This window comes from Acomys minous (assembly GCF_964271855.1).
Source record: "Acomys minous genome assembly, chromosome: 13".
In the NCBI taxonomy this organism is placed as follows: Eukaryota; Metazoa; Chordata; class Mammalia; order Rodentia; family Muridae; genus Acomys; species Acomys minous.
The window spans coordinates 105,568,697-105,581,669 of NC_140495.1; positions in this window are offsets into that span (position 1 = coordinate 105,568,697).

A 12,973-nucleotide genomic window follows, 5' to 3' on the forward strand; every position below is an offset into this window, starting at 1 on the left:
AAGAGATTACTTGGGTGTACACTCCCAGCCTTTTTGTCAGTTTAGACCTGGCCTCTACTTGCACCCCATAAACTACCTTCATTCCTTATTACCACTTCCCTTTCTCTGTCTTGCTTTAAGAGAGATTCCTTGCGTTCTGCACCCCCCCACCCCTCGTTGATTGAATACATGTGGTGGTGTTCATAGCCCTCTAATCATTACAATGCAAGGCTGTGTGGAGCACAGCTAACGTGCGTGTGGAATGTACCTGCTAGAATTCCACCACTTGGATTTACATACGTGAAGGTGCCCTCAGGTACAGCATTTGCCGAGAGACTCCACATTCCCTTGTACTTGCTGCCTACCGACACTGGCAGACAGACTGGCCTCAGTCGTCCATCTGTGGAAATACCCCTTGACTATCCACAGGCACTGAATGGCCTAAGAATGCTGGCTAAGCGGAAGGATGCTGTGAGCATTCAAGTCCCTGCTGTTTGGTCCACAGGGAAGAGGAAGCGTTTCTGTGGGGTACAGAGTCATCCATGCTCAAGTCCCTTGCATAAGTGGAGTTTGCAGGGCAGCTCCCATGAGTCACCTCTCCAACCCCCTGACCTTGCTTTTAATTCTCAGTGTGAGAATTCTTCCTCCAGTCCTAGATCCGGAATATTTTCTTTTGATTTTTTCCCAAAAGGCTCTTGGTTTCATTTTACACTTAAGTCCACAGTCTGTTCTGATCAGATGTTGTATGACTCTCGCTTCTTTGGTCTTGGTTTGGGACATCCCTTTGCCAATCGCTTCTGCAGGTCTCGCTTTCTTGGCTACAGTTCCAGATTGGGTGCTTATAGTCATTTCTTTCCTTGGGCTTTACTCCCTTGCTTCTGCCCTGTAGCTGTCTTTTCTGCTGACCCTGTCAGCTCTCAGTGCCTTGCCTCTCAGCTCCTGCGGCCTCTTCTTGCTTTGCTGGAGATGGACACTCAAGGCTTGTCTTTTGTTTGCAGGTGCAGTGCTGAGCTCGGCCACTAGAGGGAGAAAGAGGCACACCAACAGACGAGGGGGCTCCAGCTTCCAAGTGCTGCCTTTTCTGGGTTTCTGTGATGTCTTGCTCTCCTGCATAATATGGGGACATTCGGGCACACTCTCCTGGAGTTTGGCAGCACCCAGGGGGTGGCTTCCTAGTGACTTGTCTAGCTAATAGGGAAAGGTTCCAATGTGGGCCTTGGTTGCCAGCCCTTTGACAATCCCACCGTCCTCTGTGACATGGCCACTTCAGCACACAGTGCTGTGGGTTCTCAGATGCAGTGGGTGTTCAGGTCCTTAGCATCCAGGCTCAGTACTTGTTTGTGCCCGTCACCTAGACTGTCACACAAGCTTTCTTTCCATTGGGCACAAAGTGACTCTTCCCTGCTGCTTTTGAAGCCTTTTTTTTTTCTGTGATTTAATCAGGAGTGTGTGTGTGTGTGTGTGTGTGTGTGTGTGTGTGTGTGTGTGTGTGTGTGTGTGTGTGTGTGTGTTCGTGTTCTATTTGGAGCTTCTTGACTCTTGTTGTTTTCTGTGAAGTCTGTGACATCCCCAGCTCTTCCCCCTCTCTGCACTCTTCTGTCTCTGGTACGGCTGGCTTGGTCTGGTGACTCCCCAACCGCTGCTCCTGGCACATCTTCAGGCTTTTTTTTTTTTTTCCCTTCCTCGCTTCAGTTTGTATAGATTTCAGTTGACTAATCTTCCCCATGGCATTTAAATGCTGTTGCTCAAAGCCACGGCTTTTCTTGATTTCAGTTTTGGCCTAAGCCTTCCGTTTCCCTGACAATCATAATCTAAGGCTTTAACTGCATTCTTGTGCATTGGGGGCATGAATGGGCTTCTGCTTGTTCTGTCACCTGTGTCTCTGGGGATTGGTGGAGGGGAAGAAGGAGGGAGGGAGGGAGGGAGGGAGGGAAGGAGGGAGGGATTGTGTGTACAGTGCTTTGTGTGCCATTGTGCACATGTAAAGGTCAGAGGACAATTTGTGGGAACTGGTTTTCTTCTGTTTTTTTGTTTGTTTGTTGTTTTTGTTTTGTTTTTTGTTTTTCAAGACAGGGTTTCTCTGTGTAGCCTTGGCTGTCCTGGACTCACTTTGTAGACCAGGCTGGCCTCGAACTCACAGCGATCCTCCAGCCTCTGCCTCCCAAGAGCTGGGATTAAAGGCGTGCGCCACCATGCCTGGCTGGTTCTCTTCTTCGACTGTGTGAATCCTAGGGTTCAATCTCACATTATCAGGCATGGCAGCTAGAGGCTGTACCCACTAAGCCATCTGTTGGCCCTGGCCAGTTTATCCTATGCTTAGGGGAGCCCTTTTCCTGGGACAAGCTTGCTGCATGTTGGGGCCGATGATGCCCTGCCTGCATCCTGGTTCACCTGAGCCTCATTCTGTTCCTTTGGAGACTGTTCTGTCCTTTCTTCCACACAGGCCTGCTCCTGTGGACTTGACTTTCTCACTTGTGGAGTAGGACCAAGGTAGGGATGACACCACTGCAGCTCAGTTTCAGTTTTGGCCTAAGCCTTCCGTTTCTCTTACAATCATAATCTGCAGATGTGGCTGCACTGGGCCCCTGTTGAATGTCCTGTGTGCCCAGAGCATGACCCCGAAGCACTAGAGACATCATAGTGGCTCCCAGGCCAGTGTGAGGTGTGGACTTGCTATCTTTAGTGCCTTGGCATTATTCCTTCTCAAACATTGCTTTCTGGCCTCTGGCTTTCATGGGTGTGCTGTATTTAGCCATACTGTTGAGAGGACCCCGCCTACCTCCTTACCTCCATCTCCTTCTGCAGGCACTCGCCTGTCTAGGAGTCCAGTTCCTGTTCCTGGTGGCATTGCTCTGTCAGGGCTTCTTCTTGGGGCGTTGCAGTCAGAACTGCTTCAGGAACACAGGCTGGAGGATGTGCTTCTGAGGGCTGGGGCACGGCCTGCACCATTGGTTCTCCTGTGGGAATGCAAGAGGGTCATTCTAGACCTCTTTGCCTTGTCCTGGACAGGCTGGGAACCCCTTTACCCTATTTTAAGGTTTGTGTTGTTATTGTTGTTGAGTCTGAAGGTTCATTTCAAGGTGACCTTTCAATGAACTTCTGCCCCCACCCCAAATTTTACCTTTTGATTTTAAATTTTTGCTTTTGTTTTGAGACAGTCTTACTGTCTGGCCCAGGCTGGCCTCAAACTCAAAGATCTGCCTCCCCCAGCCTTCAGAGTTCTAGGATTAAAGGAGTGTGCCACTATGCCTACCTTAAATTTTTTTTGGTTGTTTGTGTGTGTGTGTGTGTGTGTGTGTGTGTGTGTGTATGATTGATGTGTATGTGTGTTTCCATGTGTGATGGAGCTGTACTCATCCTACAGGTGTGTGTGTGTGTGTGTGTGTGTGTGAGTGCGCACACGTGCGTGCGAAGCATTGCATTTTGCAGGGAAGCTCCTTAAGGAAGTAAGCAACCCAAAGTTTTCAGGAAGTCCCTGAAACTGACCAGATACACTACATCGTCAGACAACCTGAGCTTTCTAGAAGAGGCTCAGACCAGCCTAATCACCTGAAGAAGCAGGTATCAGCAAAGGTACCTGGATAGCTTAGATCACCTACCTAAACTGCCTGTGAGAGACAGTCTCCACCCTGTCAAGCTGCCTGCAGGGTATACAGGGCACTCCAGGTTTCACAAACTCACCCATGCTGGGGTAGACTTTGGTGATGCCACTGTCTTTAGGTCATTTCTGTTCCTGTATGTAAACCCAATAAATTCATTGGTTCCCCAAGAAGACCAAAGCATCCTTATTGACCTGCCATTGGTCCCCTGTCTAAAGTGAGTAGGCATTTGTTCACATCTCCCCAGGAACAGTGTCTCATAACAGGGAGTCAGTAACAACCTTGGGTGTTGGTTTTCTCTCGTGTTGTTTGAAGCACGGTGTTTTGGTCATGGTTGTCATCTTTGGGTGAGCCGGCCCTTGAGCTTCCAAAGAGTCTGCCTCCTATGTCCCAATAGAGGCAGGCTGGGGTTACAGACACATGCGCTGCTGTGCCTGGCTTTTGGAGCCCCAAACTCAGATTGCCAGACTGGCCTGGCTAGCACTTCACCCTCTGAGCCTCCCAGCCTCTTAGTGTCTTCTTTTAATACAGATATCTACAGTCACACTGTCAGCATTTGCTCATGGCTCCTGAGAATGGCAATATGAAAGCTAGCTCTCTCTGCTCACTCTTGCTGTAAAGTGGCCTGGTGACAACCATGGCACCAGGAGGGACTTGAGCTGGGACCACCTGGGAAGGGTGGCAGGGACGTGTGGAGAGATCGGTCTCCTGTGAAAGTCACTGGCACGTGCTTGTTTTCCTCCCCGTGACATGAAAGCTGAGTGGTTCTCAACACCTCACTGTAAGCTTTGTCAGCTTTTGAAGCAGAAAATTACAAGCCCTATATTGGCACTAAGTCTTTCTGCTCCCAATTCCATGGTGAAGAAGTGAAAACGAAAATAAAACTTGAAGGTAGCCTTCAAGGTTCCTCAGGCCAGGTGGGGAGCCATGCTGGGGAGAAGGAAATGCTAAAGGCAGGAATCTGGGGAGCCAGAGCAAAGTTCCACCTGGACACTGGGGTTGTGCTTCCCAGAGAATTCCTGGAGAGCCAGGCAGTGGGATTTGGGAAGCCATGTTTAGGTGTCTCTTCTCAAACCCAAATGGGACTCTACTCAGCTGAACTCCCACTTCTGCTACCCTTGCCTAGTAAAGTGAGAGTGCACTGCCTCAGTGGGGGACAGATCAGGAAGTGTGTGGCTCCTCCAGGCTTTAGCCTACCACTAAAGCTGTGCCCCCAGGCCTTCTAGACCAGATGTCACTGCCACTGAGGACCAGGACTGCCTCAAGTTTGGCAGGTCCCTGAATCATCTCGAAATGGCCACCTGCAGTTAGAGAGGCCTGTGCTGCAGGAAAAAGCGTGCCTGTGCATGGCGTCACTTACACATAACACAGCATTTATCATTTTAGCTATTTGAGGTGCAGTTCAGGAAGAATCTGTTCACGCTGCCGGGCAGCCAGCACCATCTCTCTCCAGAACCATCCTCTGCAACAGAAAGCTCTGTGCCACCAAGCACCGATTTCCTAGCCTCTGGCACCCTCCACTCTTTTTGCCCCTCTGAGCTGGAAGGAACACCTGTTCCAGTTTCATCTCTGCTTTCCTGCTAACCTGGTCAATTAAGGTCAACAACTCTGACCCAGAGCAACTTAGAGGAGAAAAGAGGTCAGGGATGATCAATACCCACTCAGAGGCAAAGTCCATGACCTTGCTAGGCTTCCAGAGCCCAGCCTTCTAGCCCCTCCCTTTCCCCAGGGCCAGTCCACAACTTAAGATCCTGTCTTCTCTCCTGTACTTTGGTGGCAGTGTCAAGTCCTGGATTCAGTGTCACTGTGCAGCCACACCTGTGCCATCCTTAGCTATGTGTCTGCAGCCCAGTTTCTTCGAGAAGGTAGCCAGAGCCCCAGAAAGAGCAGAAAGCCCCCAGGTTTAACACTCAGTATAATGTAAAAATATCTAATTAGTTTTATACCAATTACATATTGAAATGATAGCACTTTGGCCATGTTGCTTTAATTAAAAAGCCTATTAATTTCTCCTGAGCTTTTCCTATTTAATATGGTTCTGAGAGCTTTCGGTCACACAGCGGCTGGCATTCATGGTTCACAGCATGTATAAATCAGATAGCACTACCTACACAGCCAGCAACTTGACACTAGGGGACTAGAACACAGGCATGTTTAAACATGGGAAATGGGGAAACTGAGGTAGGCTGACATGGGCCAGAAGATATAGCCATATGGGAAGGAAGCAGATGTGGATTTGACCCTGAGCTAGCCCCATAGGATGGCACACATAAAGATAGAGGTCGGGATCCAGGTGTGGTGGCGCCCGCCTTTGATCCCACTCAGGAGGCAGAGGCAGGCGGATTGCAGTGAATTCAAGGCTAGCCTGGTCTACAAAGTGAGTCCTAGACAGCCAAGGCTAACACAGAGCGATCCTGTCTCAAAAAACAAAACAAAAACAAACAAACAAACAAAAAAAGGTGAGGTTGGGGCAGTTTGACACAAGAGTACTTGCCCACTACCACCCTCCATGCACCTCACCAGCCTTACCCCCATTTCAAAGTCTACAAGGATAAAAGGTAGGAATAGATGGTGCTAGAAGCCTTTGTGTGTGTGTATTTTTTTTTAAAAAAATTTGTGTATGGATGTTTTGCTTTGCATGCATGTCTGTGTACCATGTGCATGCCTGGTACGTCCTGAGGTCTGAGGAGCATGTTGTATCCTCTGGGACTGCACTTGCAGATAGTTGTAAGCTACCAATGTGGGAGCCGGGAACTGAACCCGGGTCCCTTGCAAGAATAACACGTGCTATTAACTGCTAAGGCTAGGTGCCACCACCACCTAGCTACAAAGAGAAGTCTTTGAAGAGAGGGACTAAAGAGAGCAAACCTCACAGGGACCTGAGCAGAGGACAGAGAGAGACATGGCCAGTGAGCTCCCCCATCCCACAGCCCAGCTACTTAGGGCAGGATGGAACAGCCTCTTCAGGAAGGCAAGTCAGACTAGATAGGGCTGTCCTGGAGGACAAGAGGGGTACCCTAAATGGTGGAGAGGGGCAGGATGTGGGTGGGAGCTTCTGGGATCAGCTGAGGCCAGTGGGGAGGGTCCTGCCACCCACAACCTCTGAGTGTCTATGAAGCACATTAGCTCACGTGTGCTGAGTTCAGTACTTGAGGCCAGTAGCTGCTCCCCGTGGAGTCTGCTGTGATGTGAAGTGACCCTTCTCAGGAGAGAAGCACTTCCCTCCCAGTCACATCACAGCGAAGATCTGTCACTCAGATAGCCAATGGTGTCAGTGTTTGGAAACATTTCAAGGTGACGTGAGGAACATAGACGTGACCCAGATATTTGGTACCCGAGGCAGAGTTTGAGCCACTGCCACGTGAGTAGGCCCAGGGGCACCGGGAAACATGGCAGGAAACCTGCAGTTGCCTTTGCTGTCACTGATTGTTCCTACAAGCATCCTTCCTCACCCATGAGGTCACTTATTCCTGAGTATCACCTAAAGGGCATACAAGGAAAGCTGGGCTCTGGCCCCAAATTTTCTTCATCTCTTTCCCACATCAAAACCCTTTCCTGCCAGGCATGATGATGCACGCCAGCACTCGGGAGGCAAAGGCAGGTGGATCGCTGTAAGTTTGATGCCAGCCTGGTCTACAAAGCAAGTCTAGGACAGCCAAGGCTACACAGGGAAACCTTGCCTTGAAAAACAAACAAACAACAACAACAAAATAACCCTTTCCTGTCAGCTGCCTTCAGAGACGATCGATCGCTGGAGGGTTGCGGGGAGGTGGCTCAGTAGGGGAAGTGTTTGCTTTGCAAGCACGAGGTCCTGCATTGACCCCCAGTACACAGGGAAAGAGGAGGAATGGCAAAGTAGTGTCCACTTGTGATCCCAATGGGGCGAGGCAGAGACAAGAAGCCCCCTGGGGCTTTCTAGCCAGCTATGCTAACCTGACTGGTATACAGTGTTTTGCCTGCATATACACCTGCTGACCAGAGGAGGGCATCAAATCTCATTATAGATGGCTGTGAGCCACCATGTGGTTGCTGGGAATTGAACTTTGGAAGAACAGCCAGTGCTCTTAAGCTCTGAGCCATCTCTCCAGCCTGTGTTTTTTTTTTTAAACCATCAGAAAATATCTAGTTTAATAATATCCTATTCTTCCCCTGAATTACTCTCGTTTCCAAATGTTCAGGCAAAAAGGACCAGGCAGAAGCTGCTTTCTCTTTCCTGGTATTTTCAACTTGCTGGGTCTCAGAAAGTAAGGACACACGTGTTTTTTGTGTGTAGCTTAGAACTGATGCATGCCTCTGTCTTTCCCCTGCTTTACTTTTCAGTAGTAGACAGTTCCTTAGAGAAAGAAATGGGTCTCTGTAAAGGGGAGTCAGCTGGAGAAACAGCCTCTGTTTATTTTATTTATTCTTCATCTATCTTCAGACAGGGTCTCCCAGAACCCAGGCCGGCCTTGAACTTGCTGTGCAATCAAGAATGAACTGGAAAGCCGGGCGTGGTGGTGACACACACCTTTAATCCCAGCACTTGGGAGGCAGAGGCAGGCGGATCTCTGTGAGTTTGAGGCCATCCTGGTCTACAAAGCAAGACTGGGATGGCCAAGGCTACACAGAGAGACCCTGTCTCAAACAAACAAACAAACAAACAAAAACAAAAACAAAAAACAAAAAAACCCCTGGAACATCTGATTCTCCACTTCCTGAGTGCTGGGGTTCCAGGCGTGTGCTCCCATGCTCTGTTTATGTGCATTAGAAACTGTAGTGGTGGGGACTGAACCCAGGGCTTTGAGCATTGTAGGCAGACACTGTAACTACCAACTGAGCCAGATGCAAATTCTCTCTTCACTCTCTCTGATCTACTGTGCAATCCTTATGTGAGTAAAACAGGACTCACATTAAAATGTCATTTATTTAAAAAGCTCTTTCTGGGAGCTGGAGAGATGGTCAACAGTTAAGAACACTGGTTGCTCTTCCAGAGGTCCTGAGTTCAATTCCCAGCAACCACATGGTGTCTCACAACCATCTATAATGGGATCTGGTACCCTCTTCTGGTCTGCAGGTGTACATGCAAGCAGAACACTATATAAATAATAATAATAATAATAATAATAATAATAATAATAATAATAATAATATAAATCTTTAAAAATAAAAACCTTCTTTCCAAATATATCATTTGTTCCATGGCTCAAGGATGCTGCCTGTGCCAGGTGGTGGTGGTGCAAGCCTTTAATCCCAGCATTTGGAAGGCAGAGGCAAATGGATCTCTGTGAGTTCAAGGCCAGCCTGGTATACAAAGAGAGTTCCAGGACAACCAGGGCCACACAGAGAAACCCTGTCTCAAAAACAAAACAAAAAACAAAACCAGACAAACAGAAAGATGTTGTCTGTGTTTGTATGTATGTATGTTTTTGTATATGTGTGTATGTATTGTGTATGTATGTCTGTATGTCTGTGTATACATGTGTGTATATCTCTGTGTGTGTATGTGTGTTTCTGAGGTTTGAACCCAGGGCTTTAGCACAGTAATAGGTGTTATGGTAAGTGTTAATTGTCAATTTGACAGACAATTGATGTTAATTGATGTGGAAAGACTCCTCCCTTCCCCCCTTTTCCCAAGACAGGGTTTGTCTGTGTAGCCTTGACTGTCCTGGGACTCTTTGAACTCAGAGATCTGCGTGTCTCTGCCTCCCAGTGCTGGCATTAAAGGCGCACACCACAACACCTGGTGGAAGACCCATCTTCCTTCTAGGCAGCACTTTCCCCTTGGCTGGGGATGCTGGGCTGCATGGAGTGGAGGACCTGCGCAGCAGCAGCAGCAGCAGCAGCAGCTGTTGCTCTCTTCTATCTGCATAAGACCAGCTTCTTCAAGTTCTGCTGTTGTGACTACACCTTGAGCTAAAAGCAATGCATTCTCCCTTAAGTTGCTTTTGTCGGAGTATTTTATCAAAGCAACGGCAAAGAGAAATGAAAGACACCAGACAAGAACTCTACAACGGAGCTGAGTCCCCAGCCCTTGGATGGATTTGTTCAATCTGTATATCACCCCAAACATACCGTCTTTAACCATAAAACACAGGTTGAATCGAACTGATAAGCTAAAATGTATTGTGGGTATACACAGTGTGAGAACTGCTGGAGTAATCTGGCTACTCCGGAGCCAGAAGTACCTCAAGGTCAGGGCTGCCTGGGCAATGCAGTGAGATGCCGTCTCACTGAATAAATGGCTGAACGGACACAAACAAGAACATAGCTGGAGTGTGCAATTAGCCTCGGACTTAGCTGATTTTCACCTCAGTAATAAGGACAGCACCTAAAGCTAAAGGCTGGGCTCTCTGATGAACTGGAACAGTCCAATTAAGTGCAGGTCTAGGAGGCTACCGTTTTGAACCAATGGTCTGCACTGGGCCACTGCACACCAGCCCAGCCCAGCATGGAGACACACAGGTTAGGTGCCAAGGCATTAAAGTCCAACTTTGATATGGGCCATTAAAAAAAAAATCTACTAAATCCCAGGAGATTCCAGCCCATGCATGAAGAAAGTTACCTCCCAAAGGCCCGTCTGTGTTTTGGTCTCCCCTGCCTGCAGTACTCAGCCCTTTGCTGCCTACAAAGCCAACCACCATTACCCAGCTCACAGAAACACGTTTGATTTTATATTAAAGAGGCATCGATTGATTCCCAAACAAAAGTCATTCAGAACTGGGGTGTGCTTGGTGGTGGTGTGCTTAGTATGCGCAAGGCCCAGACACCCCATCTCCAGATCTTCTGGTTAAAGGTGACATAATTTTGTCTTTGAACACGTGGACATGACAAATAGCAGAACAGGCTCACATGGCGGCCAGCCTGACTGTCCCACGTGCACTGGGATAGCCGGCCCGTGGGTCAGCCCTCCTCTAGGCTACGGGCTTTGGTCTACTTCCGGGAGGAGAGAAGCTATTCCCTTTCCTTGGCAGTGGGCTCTGCCCCTCGTTCTGAGAAATCAGGGCCTTGCTCCTGCCGTGGGGATGCGAATTTAAGACATCCCCCCTCAGCAACCAGGTTTAGGGTTTTTTTCTGACGCACCCATGTCACAAAAAAATGACTCTCTGGTCTCCATTCCTGTTCCTTGTCAGCAGCGAGGCATTTCCACATGAGTCAAGCTCCCTTTCTTTGTGTGTGTGTGTGTGTGTGTGTGTGTGTGTGTGTGTGTGTGTGTGTTCTCAAGCATCAAGTAAATGACATTCTTTTTGTTTTGTTTTGTTTTCTGTTTTTTCCAGACAGGGTTTCTCGGTGTAGCCTTGGCAGTCCTGAACTCGCTTTGTAGGCCAGGCTGGCTTCGAACTCACAAACTCCCAGCGATCTGCCTGCCTCTGTCTCCTGAGTACTGGGATTACAGGCGTGTGCCATCGGGGACCCAGCTCAAGCAAATGACCTGTAAGAACTGTTTAACATCTAACTGAATCGTTCTCCTCTGTCTATAACGTAGCCACTTCATTTGTGCTCTGTGGCGAAGGTCTCTTCCTGGCCAAACTTGGCTCTTCACCATTCTCGTGGGCCCCATTGGTGAACTTCCTTATACAATCCAGTCTTAGCAAGAATTCTAAGTCAGTTTTCCAAGAGCACCCACCCTCATATCTGATTCATGTGTGGTGTGTGTGTGGTGTGTGTGTGTGTGTGTGTGTGTGTGTGTGTGTGTGTGTGTGTGTGTGTGTGTTTGTGTTTGTAGTGCTGACAAGGTTGTATGTAGCCTAGGCTGCTCTAATTTGTTTTGTAGCTAAGCTTAGCCTTGAACTCCTGATCCCTCCTACATTCATATCCCAAGGGGTTACAGGTATGTGTGCGCCTCCACACTTAGCACGGTCACTATTAATTTCTGAGGACTTCCTTGCTCTCTTTGTCCTCAGGACAAAGATGCCTGGTGGCCCCAGACCAGCTTTCAGCATGAGGCCTGTCAGGTCAACTAGCTCAACCTCTTGCTCAGATGTCACCTCACAGTGGTTCTCTGCCCTGGGGCTATAGATCCAGGGTCTCTCTCTCTCTTGCTGCATTGAGAGGTGAGCCACTCTCTCCCCCTTCAAAGCTGGTCTCCTGCCTGGTCTCTGCACCTGCTGAGGTATTGAGAAGTGGGGCTGCCTTGATGAACTTTGACCCCACCCCACCCCTACCCCTTACCCCACCAGTAACTTTTCCTTTCACACATATGGAGAGTGAACATCTGTACAGTTGTAGGCACGGTAGGTTTCTTTGTTCCCTCTGACTCAACTCCGCTGGTTTTAAAGATGATCTGCTCCTTCTCCCTATGTGTGTGGGAACGGTGTTTTTCTGTGGCTGGCTAAATTCTAAGAAGAGACAGAAGTCACGTTTACGCATTTCGCTGTGCCAGAATCTAACAAGCTCCCTCTGTGAGCTCATCTCCCGTGGGATTTCCTCCCTAGGGGTCCTGGGTAATGACAGAACAACACATGGTTCCATAAGAGCACAGCAGGGAAGAGATGGCACAGGAAACTGGGTCACCCAGGAGGGTTTATGAGTCTAGCTACAAAAGAGGAAGAGGTTAGAAAAGTCCATATTCTAAAGCAAAGGGCCCCGGGCAGCTGCTGCTTGCTTCAGGTGTGAGGGGCCGAAGAGGCGCCTGTTCAGTACAGAGCAGATGCTGAACTATGAAGAGGACAGACCAGGAGAGCGTTGGTCCTCAACAAAGGCCATAGCCAAGCAAGGACTCAGCGGATCTCAGCGACTGCCAGCACAGCCGACATACACAACACGCAGACTCTCTGTTCACCTACACAACACACACAGACACTCCACTCGCCCAACACAACACACACAGACACTCCACTCACCCATACAACACACACAGATAATTCACCCACTCACAAAACAGACACACTCACTCCACCCACACAATAGACATAGACACTCCATCCACCCAACAGCACATATAGACTCTCTGCCCATCCACAGAACACACACAGGCACTCCACCCACTCACACGAGCGGACACTCGGCACCATGAAATATTTGCCAAGATAGAGTGTCACTGTCCATCAAACCAAGCTCAAGACACTTGAAGCGACTGAAATGTTACAGTGTGGTCTTTGTCCACAGTGAAATCAAACTAGGTTATCGATAACAGGAAGACTGCCGGACGTCTTCAAACAATTGGGGCTCCAGTAATCTAGTTTTAAATGATCCATGGATATGAAAGAGTCTCAAGGGAAATTAAAAAGACAGGGAACTGAGGGAAAATGAAAATACAATGTATCACATTTAGCCCTGGGGCACACAGCTAAAGCCTGGCTGGGAAGGAAATTTACAATGCAAAAAGGCGCTAGTCTCCTAACTAGACTTCAGCCTCTTTAAAAAGGACCAAATAAACGTAAACAAATAAGAAGGAAGAAATAAAGGAGATGAAATGA